This window comes from Phacochoerus africanus, chromosome 7 (genome assembly GCF_016906955.1).
Source record: "Phacochoerus africanus isolate WHEZ1 chromosome 7, ROS_Pafr_v1, whole genome shotgun sequence".
NCBI classification, from domain to species: Eukaryota; Metazoa; Chordata; class Mammalia; order Artiodactyla; family Suidae; genus Phacochoerus; species Phacochoerus africanus.
In genome coordinates this window covers 96,902,448-96,915,355 of record NC_062550.1, presented here as the reverse complement: position 1 = coordinate 96,915,355, position 12,908 = coordinate 96,902,448, and the positions used below count along the sequence as shown (strand labels likewise).

Genomic DNA, 12,908 nt, shown 5'->3' with positions numbered 1-12,908 from the left:
TGCAGCCCTAAAAACAAACAAACAAAAAAAAAAAAACCAAAAAGAGTCACTGAATATCCTCTAAGTCCCTTTGCCGTAGATAAAATTCATCTGGATGTGGCCTGAGCATTGTTTCCACATAAAATAAAGTGAGTTTATAAGCTGTATACTACCTTGTTTTTTTAAAGTACAAAAAGCTGATATTCTATTACAGCTTATCATATTATTAAATAAATCAGGGTTTGAATTATCTTGGGCTAATGTGGACAAAATAGGGAAAAGAATGAATTATCACATGCATTATACTTAGGACTCTATTTCCGTTCTAAGGTAAGCTACAAATAAGATCTAAAAAGGAAATAAGACACAATCTTACCCTCAAGGAATCACAGTAGAGTAGAAGGAGATAGTTCATGAGTAAAATTATACTTGTCCAGAGGACTTTCATTTATTTTTTTCTTCCAGTTTTAAGATTTACATCACAAAATGATTACAACGGATTTAAAGAGCATCCATCATCTCATATTTCTCATTAAAGAAACAGAAAAAAAATTCTTTCCTTGTGATGAGAACACTTAGGATTTACTCTCAACACCTTTCATAGATAATATACAGCAGTGTTAATTAGATTAATCATGCTGTGCGTCATATCACGAGTCCTTATAAGGGGAAGCTTATACCTTTTATTCATATTCTCAGTGTTACACGCGTTGGTTGGTGATCCTTTCCAAGGACTGGACATTCGAGCAGAGACTTGAGTCAAACGAGGAGCGATCCAGGCTAAGATGTGAAGCCAGGGCACCCTGGGCAGAAGGAACCCCACGTGCGAGAGCCTGAGCCAGCAATGCACTTGGCAGCCTGAGGAATCGCAAGGAGACGGGCGTGTCCGCAGGGGTGGGGAGAAACAGAGAACAAGGGATAGAAGCCCGAAGGAGGCGGATGCTGGCAAGGCGCCACGGTGAGAGGCGTGTATTTCACTCTAAGCCATAGAGGGAGTCCGAGCATGGGGACCTGGTGATCCAATGTAAGAAAACTGCCACTCTGAGAGCGAGCAAAAGATGGTCTTTGCCAAAAATGGGTCAACTGGGTATTCACAAGGAAAACTATGCATTCTGACCTCTGCACCTTCTGCCATACACAAAAATAGTTCCATAAGGACTGCAGCTCTACATGCGATGGGTAGAACAGCACGCTTTAGAAGAGAGCTTAGGAGAATATCGGCGTGGCCACCGGGGTGGGCGATGACTGCTAAAGCCAGACATGAAAATTACTAAGTGACTAAAGTCACTGAAAGAAAAGAACGCAAGGGCGCACGACACTAAAATTAAGAAAACTTGTTCATTGAAAGACACCACTAAGCAGTGAAAGGCGAGGCACAGAGAGGAAAAAGATACACATGAATCCATTGTATAACACAGAACATATAATCCCACAAGTCAATAAGGAAAGGCAGGAGAATACAGCAGGCAAACAGGCCAAGGTCTTCGACAGGTACTTGGTAACGGAGGATGTTCAAATGGCCAATAAACCTAAGAAAGGTGCTCAAATCTATGACTCACTTGTAAAGTGCGAATTAAAACCACAAATGCGGTAGCGCTACACACTCCTTAGAAAGGCTACGAGAAAAAAGATAAGGAGCCCCAAATCGTGGTGAGCATGTACAACGGGAGCTTTCGTATCGTGCTGCTGGTGATATGCATCCTGGGAAGACGCGTTTATGTTTACTGACGTGCACTGGACACGTACCATCCGACGCAGCAATTCCGCTCCTAGGTGGATACCTACGGAGATTCTTACACATGCTTAGCAGAGGATGTGCAAAAATGTCTGTGGAAGTACTGCTCAAAGCAGACCACAACCAGAAACCTGACTGTCCGCCAAAGGAAAAGGGAAACATAAAGTGTGGTGCACTCCTACTGTGCACCTACCATGCAATTACGTTTCACGGAGGTGAAGTTCAAGAAGAAGCGACGCGTCCGTGGGCTCAAGAGTCGGCAGAGCGAGTGTGTGGGAGGCGGGGAGGGAGGACAGGGGCTGGAGGCGGGCTTGGCCAGACGGGCCCGTCACACCGCGAAAATGCAGCCAGTTGTCCAATTCTAGCAGCTAACTTATACCTCAATAAAATGTTCCGACAAAACAAACAAATAATCTCACCCCAGCCACTGCGTGGCTCACAGTCCGGGGAAGAAGGGAATCAGTGCGGAGGCTGTCGGGACGATGCAGCCGAAGCTAGAGGCGGCTGAAGGAGTCGTCGTTAAAACCAGGGCATAGTGTAGACGCAAGGCCATGAGGCCTGCAAACACATCAGATGCGAGGGGGAGAAAAAGAAAAGAAACTAGAGATGCCTGGCTGTTTGGCCTGGGCAACCAGGAGAACTTAGAGACATTCAATGAGATTAAGGCATTTAAAGGAGTAAATGAAATAACAGTTGTAACTCATGTCCCTGGCACATGGAAAACACTCAAACGTAGCTGTCATCGTTTTCGTTTTTCCTTTTTGTTACTGTCAGCACCAGCCGTCTAGATAACGTGCGAAACCCTGGAAACCGCCTGGAAACCGGGCAGGATTACTCGTGCAGCGAGTCTACATAAAGAAAAGGGGGAAGGTTCTTAACCCAGAGAGAAGGAAGTGAAAGGAAGCAACCAGAAATGGACTAGGAGAGGCAAGGAGATGGGGGGGTGTCCAGGAGTTCAGGGCGTGTTCCAAGAAGGTCAAGGGCTGTGTCAAGGGCTCAGCAGAGCTTCGGGAAGATCAGGCCCGAACAAGACTAGGGACGTAACTTGTGGGGTCCGGTGTAAAATGTGACTGTGGGGTCCTTGTAGAAAAATGATTACAAATTTCAAGACAGTGATATCAGAGCATTAAGCCAGTGTGGGGCCTGTGCAACGACTCAGCTCATCTGCCCAAGAAGCCAGCCCTGGGCCCGAGGAGCAAATGCTGGTTTTGCATTAAGACCTGTTAGAGGGAAGTAGTGGGATCAAAGCCGGAATGTTGTGGGTTGAAGAGAAAATGGGAGGAAGGCAGTGGAGTGAGTTAAAATTCTCAACAGATTCATGAACTCGGTGAAGCTTGACAGGGGTCCCCAGTACTCCATGGATGACAGGGAGGCAGGCAGAGCGATAAGAATAAGAGGGTGACACAGGACTTCGGCCTGCACATATTTTGTCAGAAGAGGACAGGGACATCTCAACCAGAGCGGACGCTCAAAATCTCACTTCAGAGTTAATGGCTATAAACCCACGTTGAAGCCACATTTGCTATTGCTGAGCGTGAGGCCTACTGAATAGAAGTGACGGAGAGAACAGGATGGACAGACGGCTTCCGAGGACAGGGCCAGCTGAACCTCAGGGAGAGGGGGCATGTGGGAGCCCATCACTCAGGAAACACCAGAAGCAGAGAAGACGTCCCAGTTATAACTGTGTGGCTCCGGGTACGCTCTTATGTTTTCTTCCAAATTTCAAGAAAACGGCAAAAAAAGACTACCAATCCACAAAAGGCCCACGAATGCATTCTCAGGAGAAACTATGAAAACGGACACTGAATTCTCCCTCTTACTTCCTTAACCTTGCCCCACCAAACCTCAGTGCCATGTACTAAAGACATTTGAGGATTGTCGTCAAGGCTGTGCAGGGGCAACTTGCGATTTGCTTTCCTACATTTCCAGCGAACCGCACCCTCTGCAAACATTGCCACAGCATTTAAAATGTCAGAGCTCGTACCCAATCGTCATCTGAATGGTCTATTCTGAGATAAACTATCAAAGGGAGGAAGTTAAAAGTTTAGCTAGTAAATCTAACCATTAAAAAAAAAAAAAAAAAACTTACTTATATTCCACAACAATAATCTATTGTTTCAAGAAATCCTCATTAGGACAAAAGAAAGGACAAAGTCCACACTCACCTACAGGCCAGTTGTGTCTCTGTAGATGACAACAAAGAGCCTACTAATGGTTTGATCTCCTTAGTGTCCAAAAGGCCAACAGTTCCTGTGTGCCCTCAGGGAGCACTAACTTTCTTTAGTCAACCAGAGCTCTCTCCCTCATTGATTTTAACCACAACCAACTACAGTTCATTAGAGGTTTGCTCTGGAAAGAATACCTGTTTCGGGGAAAGAAATGGTAGTGCCTCCAACTTTGCTCCAACATGTTGTTACATTATCTTTTCTACTGGTAATCAATGCATATGCTACAGACTTCTCATATTACAAGATTATTCACCAGCCCCTAGCCACCTGGCTCCCCTTCCTAGAGGCATATTGAATAGATTCGTTTAAGCACAGAGGAGGGACAATACTCATTTTCTTGAGTATCCTTCCATGTGCTTAAACAAATATATGTCTAAAGGCATTGCTGTTTAGATCATTTTTCTTTTCTTCCAGTTTTATCGAGGTGCAACTGACATAAGGGCACTGTGGAAGCTGAGACGTCCAGCATAATGACTGGACTCTCATCCTTCCAATGATTACCACGCTAAGTGCAAGGAACATCCATCACCTCGCTTGAAAGAGCAAAAACATTCCGTCCTCGTGATGAGAACGCTTAGAATTTACTTTCACGTACAACATGGAACAGTGTTCATTATATTTTTCATGTTGTACATCACATCTCTAGTACTTTTTTTTTTTTCTTATAACTCGAAGTTTGTACCTTTGGACCACCTTAATCCATCCAATTCCCCTTCTCACCCCTTCCTCTGGTCACCACGGATCTGCCCTCTTTTGCTATGAATCTGATGTTGAGGTACATCTGACATGCACACGACACCAGGCTAGTTCCTGGCACACGACATAGTGATACGGTATAAACAGAGATCTGGCGGCAGAACTGAGAAATCAGATATAAAAAACTGTACCTGCCCAAATGTAGAAATACAGATATTAAAAACCATGAGTTCATTTTAATTTCAATTTCAGTCTAACAGTACAGAATACATTCCAGCCTTCCTTCTCACATTTATAACTCCCTTCCCCCACAGTAAAAAACCTGGCTCAGAAGTTCCCACTGTGGCTCAGTGGTCATGAACCTAACCAGTATACATGAGGACGTGAGTTCAATTCCTGGCCTCGCTCAGTGGGTTAAGGACCTGGCATTGTCTTGAGCTGTGGTGCAGGTCACAGATGCAGCTTGGATCCACACTGCTGTGGCTGTGGTGTAGGCTGGCAGCTGCAACTTTGATTCAGCCCCTAGCCTGGGAACTTCCGTATGCTGCAGGCTCGGGCCCTAAAAAGACAAAAAAACAAAAAACAAACAAACAAAACAACTAGCTTACATTACACTCAATGTATTTTTGTGCAAGTGTAGAGAACACAAACGATGTCAGCATCGCTAACCCACCCCACTGCCAAGAGCAATCCTGCCAAATAGAGTTCGGGCTGCAGTTATCCAGCCTCCCTTTCGATCTTGTTGGACTTGGGTTTACCCTTGGTTAGAAAGGACCCACTTTGGTTTGGGGCATGCCCTTTATTTCAGGTGTGGTCCTACTGCCTAAGGCCTAGCCTCCCGGGTGTCTGGCCTGAAGTGCCCTCAAGTGCTGAGCGAGACCTCCCCTCTGTCTGAGCAGATCTGCAGGGGCATCCAGCCAGGCACGCTCCCTGGCATCACCATTCTCTGCTGGACCTCAGACCCTCGACTGGCACCTCAGCCAAAACCGTGGCACAGCAGCCCCCAGAACCATCTGATGCCACCTTCCCAACTCAGCAGTGACTTCTCAGGAATCCTGCTACACACATTTCAGCCCTGAGACAGCCAGAACTGAGACCTCCTCCGCCTTAGCTCAGCCAGGCTGTCCCCGCTTCAGCTTCAGCTCGGTCTCTGCTGTGCCGCAGAAGAAAGTCCCCAGAGAAAAAGCCAAGGCCGTGGAGGGGGCGGAGGGCGCTCGCCTTGGGCTCCCTCTTGCAAGGAGCACCACTTCACCCTCTGTTGCTCAATGCCTGGAAACAGCTGCCGCATGTTCTGTCTCGTTTCACAGTCGTTTTCAGCTGGAGGACAAGTCTGGTTACCAGTTACCATCAAGACTGGAGGCAGAAGTCAGACTTAGTCTTTTTTTTTTTCCCTCTCTCTCCCCTCAGGGCCGCCTCTGCAGCATACAGAGATTCCTAGGCTAGGTATCAACTCAAAGCTGCGGCTGCCGGCCTACACCGCAGCCACAGCAACGTGGGATCTGAGCCACATCCTGTAACCAACACCATAGCTCACGGCAATGCTGGATCCTTAGCCCATCGAGTGAGGCCAGGGATCGAACGCGTGTCCTCATGGATACTAGTCAGGTTCTTAACCCACTGAGCCACAATAGGAACTCTAGTCTTAGTCTTCCAATAGCAGCACAGTGTTGTACGGTGTGGCTGTACCCTGACAGACTTGCTCCGTCTACCTGATTTAGATGGTTTACTGTCCTGTGCTTTTACAAACGATGCTGTGATGTACCTGGGTCATTTCTGACATGTGCAAAACTTCACTGTGATAAATCTCCAAGAGAATTATTGATGGGTCAAAGGGTACATATTTTAGAATTTACTAAAAAGATCTATGTTTATAAAGTTGGATTATATCCCTCTTAGGCCTTTTCATTCCATAGTCCAGAGAATGCTAATAACTCAATCACCTTCATGGAGAAATTCTTGAATTTTTCAATTATTTCTGAAGTCCCTCAATATGTTTTTTACCCCCATTACATCCTGCTTTAAAGGGCACCCCCAGAATGGAACTCCGCTCTTCAGTCTGAGGGCACCACGATTTTGAACTTTTTGTTGCGTTTCCAGGTTCACGCTGGTCTTTGAGTCACAACAGAAACACTGCACCATCTTCTTCAGGGAAATAAAAACAAGGAAATCTTCTAAAGAAATCTACAAGAAGGAGTTCACTATAAATATTTTTTTAAGAAGAGAAACCTAATTCCCAGACATACACATCCATAGACCCAGATGGAAGGAAGACTGTTTTATACAATAACAAGAAAATACCCTCATCGCAATTAGAAAAACTTTAATATCCCGTCAAGGACTTTCAGAATTAGTTTGTTCGATCCAAGTTCCAGGAAAGAGTATAATTAAGTGATGGCACCAACTTAAAATGCCTCTGCCCTGACTGAGGGAAGACGTGGCCTGCTTGCTGACGCTAAGTAAGCAGCTTACTAGCCTAAGCAGAGTCTCAAAGGAGCTGCGGGTGCTTTAAACATAATCATCAGTAGTAACAATCTGGGGAAATTTAACGTATTCAAATTCTATATCCCAAGGAGGGCTGACAAGAGTCCTAACACAAAGCCTTAGGAAGTTGTCGCTACGGGCCAAGTGCTTTTAAGAACTTGGAAAAACCTGCTTTTGTGTAATCCTCACGACAAGGAGGCCAACTATCACTACCTCTCTTTTCTGGATGTGGACACGAGGCTTGGTGAGGTGAGGTAACTTGCCCGTGGGCACGCGGAGGCCAAGGAGGAGCCTACCAGTTCTACCAGACGCTGACGTCTGGGCCTTTCACCAAGAACCCAGGGCTCTGAGAAGAGCTGGGGCTGATCCCCGTTGGAGTGACGGGGGACACTCACTGTTAAAACATGTGTTTCTAGTAAGTTACATTCTTTGGAGTGAGACCCAGGAATCTGAACTTTCGACCACTTCCGCAGTTCAAGTCTGATGTTTGTGGGACTCGGAGAGATGCCGCCCTCCACGACAGCCTCTCGGGGCGTTCCCAAAATGACGTGAGCACTTGAGAGTGATTTTGAAAACCGTGACAGGAGGAGGAACTTCAGTAATGCTACCACACAGGATGCCATCGAGAACCAGCATAGGTCAAGAATTTCTGGCAAATTTTTACTATGGCTTCACTGCGAGGAAAACAAATGAAAAATTCACACTCTCATTCTGCTTCTATTCCGTCAGAAAAAGGAAAAATAAACTTGTTCTACACCCTCATTTATTCCTATTTAATCTCAGAGATTACATAAGCAACGAATGCGTCAAGGACGGGCTAACCTTGAATGCAAAAGGAATACAAGGTGATAAGGTCAACGTTAAAATATGTAGTTTTAAGTGGAAACTTCTAAAGTGCAGCCCAGATTGTGCAAATCATATGAAAGTGCTTTTTAACTCTCCTGATGTTTGCATAAACTTGAGTGTGGCTCTCTGGGGCAACGGGCCTAAGAGAAGAGAGAATGGCTCCAGAAGCCAACTGGAAATCAGGTTTAGCCAGGCTCTGCTGCTTGATAGACAGCTTCAGCAAAGTTACTGAACTTCCAGTTTCTGTCTCCATAAAAAGGGATGACTTTTTACGGGTTATTGTTTTCTCCCCTCTTCTCCCCTCTGACCACCTCCCAACCCATCCTGTGACACTCAAGCACCCGCCACTTTCCAAGGGCCACCGTACTTTCGGCGGGTGTTTCCTCCAGCCTGGCTGTTTCCTCTGGTCATGGCCAGGAATCAGGTCTTAAGCTGCTCTGGTCATCAACCATCCTGCACTCACATCCATGATGCGCCAGAGAGCCCCTTAGCGGATCCTGGTACCCAGGCCTCTCTCCTTCTACCCCTGGGCCAGAGACACACCCACTGTAGGATTTCCCTTATTCACACACCTTCCTCTCTGCAAGTCTCTTCTCCTATCTGGACTCTGCTGGAGGACACCAAGTTCCCGGAAACCCTTTCAAGCAACAATCATTTCCTTTGTCACTGCCTCAGGTCCATCTTTCTCTCCATTCCAACTCCTGGCATCATTAGTTTTGTTCAATAGATCTCTCAGCCCTAGGTCACGTAAGGCATAGTGGGTGGGGGAAGGGTGAGTCCTAAGTAACAAAATAGGCACAGTCCCTAAATAGGGAGCTTAAGTTTCAGTGGAGAAGAGAGAGACAAAGCAAGAAGCAGGCTTTGCATATTCTAAATTGTGCTAAGAGACGTGAAAGCCAAAGCAGGATGTCAAAATCAGAACTTCGTGTGGGCATAGAGTACCCAGTTCAGATGGAGGGCTGAGTGGCATTTTAAGTGGAAGACAAGAAGGAGCCAGCCAAGTGGAGTGAGGTGGTGAAGAACTTTGCCGACCAAGGGGACAACCAGGCCCCTCCAAAGACCTTTCCTTCCACGCTTCCTCAGCAGCCCACCCATGGTCACACCTGGGTCTTGTCACCAGCACAAGGAACACTCCCCTGATCCCTAAGTGGAACCCACTCATCCCGACACCACGCCTCCCTTAGAGCTTGCTCGTCCAGTAGCTTCTGCCTCATCCCGATCTCCAACCCACTGACCTACCCTCTCCACTGAGGCTCTCGTTCACTATCTTCATTTCTCTCCCCAGTTGATAAGACTCGTTTCTCTCCTTATCCAGTTTATAAACCCCCTCTGACATGTATATTCCATCCTCTGACTTTGCTTCCTTCCTTCACATTCCCCTGGGCAAAATCCCCGTGACTCTGCCTTTTCTGAGACTGTGATCCGTGCCGGTGAGAACTGCTACACACACTCCCAGAAGGATTGGGAATGCCATCAATTCGCTGCCCCTGGTTTTACACGGATCTTCTACACTGCCCAGTGGGGCGCAAGAGCACCCCCCCGGCTCGCCAATAACTCTTTCATATCCTCCTCTTGTCTCCAACATTTTTACCCCATACCTCATACCTTGACATTCCTGATACCCTACTAGACTGGCTTTCCCTCCTATTTCAATGACTAGTCCTTCTTTGATTCCTTTGCTATTTCTTCTTCTCATCTACAGGAATCTTTAGGACCCAGCAACAGGCCATCTGCCTTCACTGTTCTATGTCCTTCGCAGGTGACCTCATCGAGCCCCATGACTTTTCAACACGATCGGTAGGCTAGTTCCTCCCACGCCTCCCCCATCCCAGCCTATCACCCTGGTTTGAAGACCACCATCCGGATCCGAACCCATCACCTCCTACTGGTGTTCCTCTAAGAGCTCCTAATTGATTTCTCTACTCACAGTAGTTCGAGCTCCACAGAGTAACCAGAGGGATCCTTTTCAAGTATAAATCAGGTCGCCATTCCTTTAAAATCCTTCAACAAATTTCCAAAACTCTCAGAACAAAATCCTCAAACACAGCCTCTGCCTTAGTTTGCTGTGGCTGCCACAACAAATAACCACAAACGGAGTTTCTGTAGTGGTTCAGTGGTTCACGAACCTGACTATCATCCATGAGGATGTGGGTTTGGTCCCTGGCCTCGCTCAGTGGCTTAAGGATCCGGTGTTGCTGTGAGCTGTGGGGCAGGTTGCAGATGTCTCTCGGATCCTTTGCTGCTGTGGCTCTGGGGTAGGCCAGCGGTTGTGGCTCCGATTGGACCCCTAGCCTGGGAATCGCCTTATGCCGTGGGTGTGGCCCTAAAAAGACAAAAAGACACACACACACACACACAAAACAACTAACCATAAACTTGGTGGCTTAAAACAAGAGAAATTTATTCTCTCACGGTTCTGGAGGCCAGAGGTCAAAAGTCAAGGCGTCGGCAGGACCACACTCCCTCTAACAGTTCCTGGCCGTTTCCAGTTTCTGGTGCCTTCAGGAGCCCCTGGGGCTGGTGGCTTCACCATGCCAACCTCTGTCCCTGGCTTCGTCTGGCCTGCTCCTCTTATCTCTTCTGTGAGTCTCATTTTAGGGCCACCCCGATCCTTGATGACATCTGCCAAGCTCTTTTCTTTCGAATAAGGTCATCTGTACAGGTTTCAGGGGTTAGGACATGGGCCTATCTTTTGGAAGGATGGTCACCCTTTAACCCACCGTAGCCTCCAAAGACTTAGACAAGCTGCCTCTGCCTCCTCCTGCAATTTCACCTCCCAAAGCTCGCTTTTCTCCTCCGTTTACAGGCTCTACCCATTCTGGCCTTTTATTTCCTTGATCAAGGACAAGCTCTTGCCCACCCTGATTTCTGCCTGTGCTCCTCAGTCTCTAGTCTTTGCCTAACTCCTCCTGCAGGTGTTGAGTGCAGTCTCACTTCCACAGAGAAGGGTTTTTGACTCCATGAACTGAAGTATGTCTCGCCAGCCATCATCCCTTAAAGAATTCTACTTTTTCTTCCCAGCATTCAATTATTCTCCCATTTCAAGCTGTACCTGCACATGATTTGCATGTTTACTTGTTAATATTTGTCTCTATCACTGGACCATGAAGTCCTCTTATCACTGTAAGGGACACACCTGTTTTGTACACTTCTGAATGTACAGTCAAGCACAGGACAGCCCCTGACACACAGCAGAATCAACTTTAGAAAAAGAAAGAAAGAAAGAAAAGGACCACTAAGTACTATTCCTTTCTTGAAGAGGATCGGATCAATCTAAGTAGCTGTGTTAGAAGGATGATTAGACAGCTGAGGACACTGCCGGCCTGCAGTAGATGCCCCTCCAAGGCCAGCTGGGCACAAAAGGAAAAGGAGAACCCAGTTACTAATGAGTTAGGAGGACTTCTCTAATCTTCAGTTCTCCAGGGACAATTATACTCTGGGAACTCATTTGTCTTTTGTCTTTTCAGGGCGGCACCCATGGCACATGGAAGTGACCAGGCTAGGGAGCGAATTGGAGCTGCAGCTGCTGGCCTACATCACAGCCACAGCAAAGTGGGATCTGAGCCACGTCTGCGACCACACTACAGCTGCTCATGGCAACGCTGGATCCTTAACTCACTGAGCGAGGCCAGGGATCAAACCCACATCCTCATGGATACTGGTAGGGTTCATTACCATTGAGCCACGAAGGGAACTCCCACTCATTTCACCTTTTATAATCATTTTTCTACCTCCCATTCCAATGGAGTGATTGAGGTTTTTCTGAAATTTTAGGAAAAACTCCAATACAAACTGACGTCCCGCTGCAGGCTAATACTAAGCTGGGAGGTTCACAATGATGTCTAACTTCCTTAATTCTGCTGAATTATAGAATGACTCAAGCATTAATAATAAATACTGCTGGCCCGTTTTAAAGTCTAGCATGCACAGAGGGACAAAGAAATGAGCAATCTGTTCTGAGACATGTGAAATTCTCCAATCTCTTTTTCTCCCCTGAAGTTTTTTTTTTAACTGAGATACAACTCACACATCACAAACTCATCCTTTTAAAGTATACAATTCAGTGTTTTGCCCCAAACTGTACAATCGCTATCACTATTGAATTTCAGAACATCTCATCACCACCACCACAGCCTTCAAAAACCCATCCTTATGAGCAATTCGTTCCACCCCCAGCCCCTGGCAACCACTAATGTTCCGTCTCTATGGATTTTCCAGTCTTTTTTTACATTCATGAAACTGAAACACACAGAGCTGAAATGATTTGCATAGAGTTGCAGTCACTTAGAAACTTACTCGCAACACTGTATTACTCATTATTAACAAAATCATAACCCACGCATTCATAGTAACTTTTTAAAGTGTATATAAAAAAACCAAGAAATCAGTGTAAAATCAGTTTTGCTTGACCACACATATGCTAAATGTGCTATAAGACATCTGATATATTAAGCGGAGCCCTCAGACCAGCAATGCTCACGCAGTGTGTCAGGCCAGGGAGTGGCAGGTGCTGATGGGCGGGAAATTGCACTTAGGGACAAGGTGACGCAGAGAGAAGGTTGAGGGAGGCGTGAGGCTCTGCAGTCTATAGGACAGACATGTTTCTTTTCAGCCCAGGTTTTGAAATTTGTGCTAGTGTGCTCAGGTGTCCACTTTCTTCCTTTCGAGGTGCCCCCAATTTCTCCCAGAAATCTCTGGTCATTTCCAGTTTGTTTCTGGGTGGTTAATGAATGAATGTGTACTGCAATGTTCAGAATACCTGCTGGTTGATGACACCACGCAAAATAAGACATGAAATTCGACTTTAGTTTATATTCTATTGCCTGCATTGTCAAATAGCTTAAATAACCACAAGCTTAACTTACTCCTGTTACCAGCGATAAATATGTACACACGAAGAGTGATCCCAGAGACTAAAACCAGCGGAATCCATTTATAAAAAT

The 12,908-nt window shown here is 46.3% G+C and overlaps 1 protein-coding gene across 6 annotated transcripts in view; it reads right to left on the bottom strand.

Moving 5' to 3' along the window:
• Window positions 1-12,908, bottom strand: part of POC1B (POC1 centriolar protein B) — a 90,448-nt gene that overhangs the window by 70,515 nt on the left and 7,025 nt on the right. The window lies entirely within an intron of this gene.